We start from the raw sequence: 6,122 nt of genomic DNA, 5'->3' as shown, positions 1-6,122 counted from the left end.
GCCGCGCCCCGCCCACCCAGTCGCCCCGCCCCGCCCGCCCCGCCCCCACGCACCCTTGCTGTTGCCGTCCGGCCCGCGCAGGATGGTGCACTCCTCGATGTTCCCGAAGGCCTCGAAGAGGCGGCGCACATCGTCCTCAGACTGCTGCTTGTTGAGCATGCCCACAAAGAGTTTTCTATCTTCTGGAACAAAATTAGGAGATGCTTACCCGGGCCAGGGACCCGGGGCGCGGGGCGGGCCCGGGGAAGAAGGGCACGGCCAGAGAAAAGGGTAACAGCGTGGGAGGGTAGGAGCTGGGGCGGGAAGGGGGCTCATAGCCTGAGGGGAAGCGGTAGCAGGGATGGGGGGCGGGTGGGAAATCGCTAAAGGGGAAGGAACGACGGGGGAGGGGCTGAGGAGGGAGGGAGGGCCAAGCCAGCGGGGTAGGTGAGGGAGGGGGGCTTGGGTCTAAGCGGGGGTAGGGGAAGGGCGGAGAGGGTCGGCGCGGTGCGGGGCGTGGGGGGGAGGGGATGGGGGCGGGAGGGAAGGATTGCAGCGACTCTGCCCTTTCCTGCCTAGAGGGCAGACCTCAAACTTTTTTTTTTTTTCCAGGGAAACTGCTTCAATTCAGAAGGCAAACTAAATTATTGAGAATTGCAGTAGGAAGGCTGTTTCTCTGTTTTGACACATAGTGGGGCAAGGGCCACAGGTCCTGCGGCTCACCTAGAGCACCTGGGTTCTTTGGGCAGCCCTGCGATCCCTTCTTCCCTCCTCTTAGACACACACTATTTTCTTCAGCCACCTTCACCTATAGATACCAGAATGAATTTACAACTGGCAAGTTCGCCACAGGGCCTTTGCATATGCTGTTCTCTCTGCCTGGAGTGTCTTCTGCATCACAAGATTGAATCTTCTAATGCTAGATCTGTTTACCTATTGCTTCCTCATCAAAGCTCCTCCTTCCACTTCTTTATTCTCTGTCCCAGCCCCTCCCGTGGCCCAAAATTCAAAGGATGATTATTTACTGTTTTGCCTGTGTATTGGGTTTCTGTCTAGCTCCCTACCCCTCCATGTATGCTCCCTGAGAGAGGAGACCAGACCTCTGTTGGAGCAGCAGTAGCAGGCACACAGTAGGCCCTCAGGACTGAGCTGTAGAATGAATGAGTTAATGACCAATGCCACACATCCTTTCTGTCTCACACGTTTTTACCTCCATCTGGTGCCCCCTCCTCTTACCCCTTCCTACACATGCTGCAAAACTCAGCCCTGGGCACTTTGAAGAGCCTGTTCCTGAAGACTGGACTCTGCCAGCAGCCTCCCACAGCACTTGTGTCGTATTGACAGCACTCAACTGTGTGCTTAGGGTGACAGGGATCTGCAGTAGCCTGTGACTGTAAAGAAGATTTCCCATCTCACCTGCTCTTACTGCAATGTGACTTTCACTCTTCCCAGGGAGGTGGCGTCTGTGTTCCCTCCCCTTGAATCTGGGTGGGCCTGTGACTGCTCTAACCACTAAAGAATGACAGAAGTGACCCTCGCTGCCTTCCAAGGCTTGGTCATAAAAAGGACCAGCTTCCACTCTGGGCTCTCTTTGGGAGATGCCTGCTCTGTGGAAGCCAGCCACCATGCTGCAAAGAACTCCCAACTAGCCCACACCAGGAGTCCACACGGAAAGGAACCCAGGCCTCCAGCTGACAGCCAGCATCAACTACCAGACATAGGGTGAATAAGTCTTCAGTTGATTCCAGCCCCCAGCCTGGGAATGTTCCAGCTGAGGCCCAGACATCCTGGAGCAGAGACAGGCCTTCCAAGCAGTGCCCAGTCTGAACTCCTGACCCACAGAGTCCACGAGCATAATAAATGGCTGTTTTACAGCACTCTGTGTGGGGCTAAAGTGTTCTGCAGCCATGGTTGCTGGAACAGGGTCCCCGTGGTGGCTGATACCAACTAGATGTTTGTTGACATTCAATGACTGACACACACAGCGAAGGCTGCAGAAATGCACACCCCCCAAAACTGCAAAAGTCCACGTGTTCGTGGTTTCCGTGGAAAACAAGGGCCCTCCAGGATCGTGTTGCTCTGGAGTCAGTGTGGTTGATACCTCCCGCCCCAGAGCGCCCCTGTTGCCCACACTACCAGGGGAGTTCCTGTAGAGCTCAGGGTCTGGAACAAAGCAGAGGAGACCTCCAGGTCCCTGCTCTCCTTCACAAACCACCCCAGAGTCCTCCTCTTCAAGAAGGCCTGATCTCCGCCCTCCTGGTACCCCCAGTCTAAAGCACTCAGCAAGCTGTCAGGAATGAGGTGCTCCTTCTAGGTCCGAAGGGTACCATTGCTGGTTCCTGCAATCAGTGCTGGGTCAGGGCACACCGGCCTGGACCTCCACCACTGATGGGCTTCAGCCGAAGCTCAGGGCCCGGAGCTCCGCCCCACCGCCCACCCCAGCCTGGGTGCTCTGCCTGGCTGCTCCTGCCCCCGCAGGGCTGGATGCATCCCACCCCGTCTCCAGGGCTTGCCAATACCAAGCTCTGACATGGGGGAAGCACAGACTGGGAGACCAAGAGGAAGGAAGAGAGAGGGAGTGGAAGGGGTGATGCTGAGTTGGGACAGGAGGAGATGGAGCTCAGGGCAGAAAGTGAGGGAAAATGACAGAGGCAGAGGAAAAAGAACTAGAAACAAAGAGCAGAAAGAAGAGACAGGCAGAAAGAGAAGGCAGAGACAGAAGAGAGAGGGGCCAGGGCTTACGTTTAACTCCCAGAAGCACAAACTACGTTTTGCAGGAAGTGAACTGGGTTTTCAAGTCTTCAGTGGAACCCTTGAAACTGTCCCCGCGATCTGCCTCCCCTACCCCCAGCACCTTTTGAAGGCTCCGATTAAATGAGATTTCCAGGAAGACAAAGTAGTGAAAGCCTGACCCTTGCAAATCCCTGACCCTCCTGCTCTAACGTCTCCTCCCAGGAAGGAAATAGGAGGCCAGTCCTCCTCCGGACCCTGATTTCGATGCTGGGACAGCAGCTCCACACCTTCCCTCCTGACGTCTGAACGTGTTACATCAGTGTCATTATGACAGCTTTCTGACTGCATTAAAATTCGTCCACACGTGCCTTTCTATCCAACCACTTCTCTTTTACCAAGATTTTTTTGTTTTGTTTTGTTTTCTATGTTTTGTTCTTCTAAATCCTTCTTCCTCTGCCTGAAACGGCCCTCAGTTCTAGGCCTGAGCCCTTCCTGCTTGAAGACTTTCCCAACGTGTAAGGGGCCAGGCTCCCCATCTTCCTGTCTGTCCAGGTTTCCCCAGGGAAACTACAGCTAGCCTTACTCTTCTGGAAGGCTGCCAGAAACCAAAGAAACCTGGCTCCAGACTCGCTTCGTCCGCATGGTCTTGGGTTGACCCTACCCAATGCAAAAGTGAGTTTGTTTCTAGGATCCTCCTGCTGGTCCAGTTTGCGCTCTTCATTTCCAGTTGGCTTTGGTCCTGGGTGAGTGGCTCTAAGGCCTGCCTTTCAGACCTGGATCTGAGGGTGGGTCTCCCTCTATGGCCCAAGCCCACTGGGCTCACACCCCTACCTGGCTGCCTTCCAGCTGCGTAAATGCTCACCTCCTCGGGTTTTTGGGTCTCTAAAATGGGAATAACCAGGCCCTTCTCATGTGGTGGGCGCTAGGCTTCCAAGAGCTGCTGCAGGGACAGAGCCTGGCCAGCAGTAATAACAATGGTGATGACCATGACCTGGGGGCTCCGTCTCCAGGAGGAAGAGGAGATGGAGCACCATTCCCCTGCTCCTTGGTTTGTCCTGCCCTGACTTGGAGACAGAGGTCACAGAGGAGGAGAGATCAGCGGATCCACATCTAGGGGAGGAGCCTCGAAGGAACAGGTTGGACCAGACTCGGACTGTGGCTGACCGCTGAAATGAACCACCTCTCCCGTGGCCCCAGCTCCTGGTGCCCTCCTCTCTCTCTGGCCACTTCCCTGAGGCACTGTCTCCGAGCTGTGTCAGATGACCAGTAACACTATTTGGCTACTGTCTTGGCTCTTATGCCAACCCAGCCAGAGTCTCAGAGAATGACTTTGTTTCCCCAGCCAGTTCCCATTCCCTCCACCACGGACACAGACCTCTGTTTCCTGGGACAGGAGAGCAGTCCCTGATCACAACCTGTGGCCTGAGTGGTGCAGGGTCCCTGGGTGATGGTGGGGCTATTCTCCCCCATGAGCCTCAGCCTGAACCTGTTTTGGGGGAGTGAGGGTGTCACTGCTCCTCTGAGGACACGTTCAAGCGGGTGCTGCTGGCACTGGGCCATGGAGGCCACCCTGATGGGAGGTGAAGCTAGGAAAGACCTCAGAGCCAGTGGGGACGGGCTGAAGATCCCCCTGAGTGGGAGGTCGCTGAGACAGCGCAGGAGCGCTCTCCCTCAGAGAAGTGTGTGCTCCTACGGTCATTCAACAACTGTTTGCTGAGCACCTTCTCTGTGCCAGACACTGTTCCAAGCACTGTTTCTACTGCAGTAAAAAAAGGTGTGTTTGCTCACTGGAGCTGACTTCCGGATAGGAACACAGGTCGTCCACAATAAACAAGTTCCCAAACAAGACAGAGGCCAGCGGGCCTGCCACGGGGTGGCCCCCAGAACTGGTGTGCCCTCCCCAGGGGGAACAAGGCCGCAGAATGGCAGAACTGGGCAGGACCTTGGAAAATACCAAGGCTCTCACCTTTTTTAGATGAGGAGGTCAGGGCAGAGAGGGAACCCCGGGACTTACATATGGGGCCTGGACTAAACCTAGGTTCGTGGAGTCTCTTGACTTCCTTATCCTAACCCCTTGCTTCTGCCCTCCTGCTCTTTTAAGCTGCGAGTGCCCGTGTCTGCAGGGGTGAGGGAGCACCTGCAGTTCTGGGGGGCAGATACCTCGGAAAGGCTGAGCCACAGAAGGTAGGGACTCGTCCCAGCCTTCCCTGAACCCAGAAAGGGCAACTCAGCTGCTCTCATTGCAGGGGAGTGGGCGGAGTCTAGCCCTCCCCCTCTCCTGGTGGGAGGGGAAGCCAATAAAATGATGGATGGGAAAAGTACCCAGTTCTGTCAGGGGAAGGTACTTACAGCCAGCTCAGGAGGGACTGGACCAGAGTCCCTGGCATCCCACCTGAGTCCACCCTCTGGTCACACCTCCAGCAAGCATTTACTGAGCACTTACTATGTGCCTCGGACTTGGCTGAACAGAGTCTGAGATAAGTGTTCAGGGCCCTTCTGTGTTTCTTCTTTCAATGGGTATGTGTGTGGGGTGTATGGCTCTCAGATCCCTGGAGAATTCAGTCTTTGGTCCCAGAGCCTCTGCCATGGAGCCCCCGTGGGAGAGGACAGTGAAGCAATGGCCCTGGACTGCAGGTCAGAAGGGGCCATTTGGGGAAGGACCCAGTAGCAACACCCTGAAGCCTTCCAGGAGGAAGTGGGCTGGAGTGAAGATGTCCAGGGGACGGGGGCTGGAGGCTTCAGGCCCACAACAGAATTGGAGCAAAGGCTGAGAGGTGGAAGGGCTCCCTTTGTCTGTTCTTTTGACCTGCTCCCAAGCGGTCCCTGCCTGGCGCAGTCTCCCAAGAAGAGGGTCCATGAGAGAGTTTGACTTTTCTCCATCTGCCTCTTGCCTGCCCTCCCCCCCACCAGCACACACGTCTCCCTGTTCTCTGGAGTCAGGAATCTTCATTCTCCCAGAACCTCAATCTAATTCTGAGTTTCAGTTTCCCAACCTATAAAAAAGCACCGTAAGTGCTTATGAAAAGGCAGGGGAGCATGTTTGCCAGAATCTCATTCTTCATCCAGCCCCTCCCATCCAGGAGGGAGACAGGCTCCTCTCATTCACTCAGAATGTCCAGGCAGGAGGGGGCTCTGGCTGGAAAGATTTGTATTTTAAAAGGAGAGCCCAGAAAACAGAGAAGCAAGACACTGATGGCAAGTTGAGGACGTTTCAGGGTGGGGGATGTTTCAGGGTGGTGCCTTAGGGCCCCCAGGTGTAAGGAAGCGTCATGCTGGCTGTGCAGGGTGAGTGGGCCCCGGAGGGAGGAGCCACTCACTAGACTTGCCAGCACCCTGGCTCTAATGCTCAAATTCCGGTTTAATTTTCAAAATTTGATTCGCTCATTACCAACGGCATTAAACAATATTTC

This window comes from Vicugna pacos, chromosome 24 (assembly GCF_048564905.1).
Source record: "Vicugna pacos chromosome 24, VicPac4, whole genome shotgun sequence".
NCBI classification, from domain to species: domain Eukaryota; kingdom Metazoa; phylum Chordata; class Mammalia; order Artiodactyla; family Camelidae; genus Vicugna; species Vicugna pacos.
Note: the sequence above shows the minus strand (reverse complement) of the source record.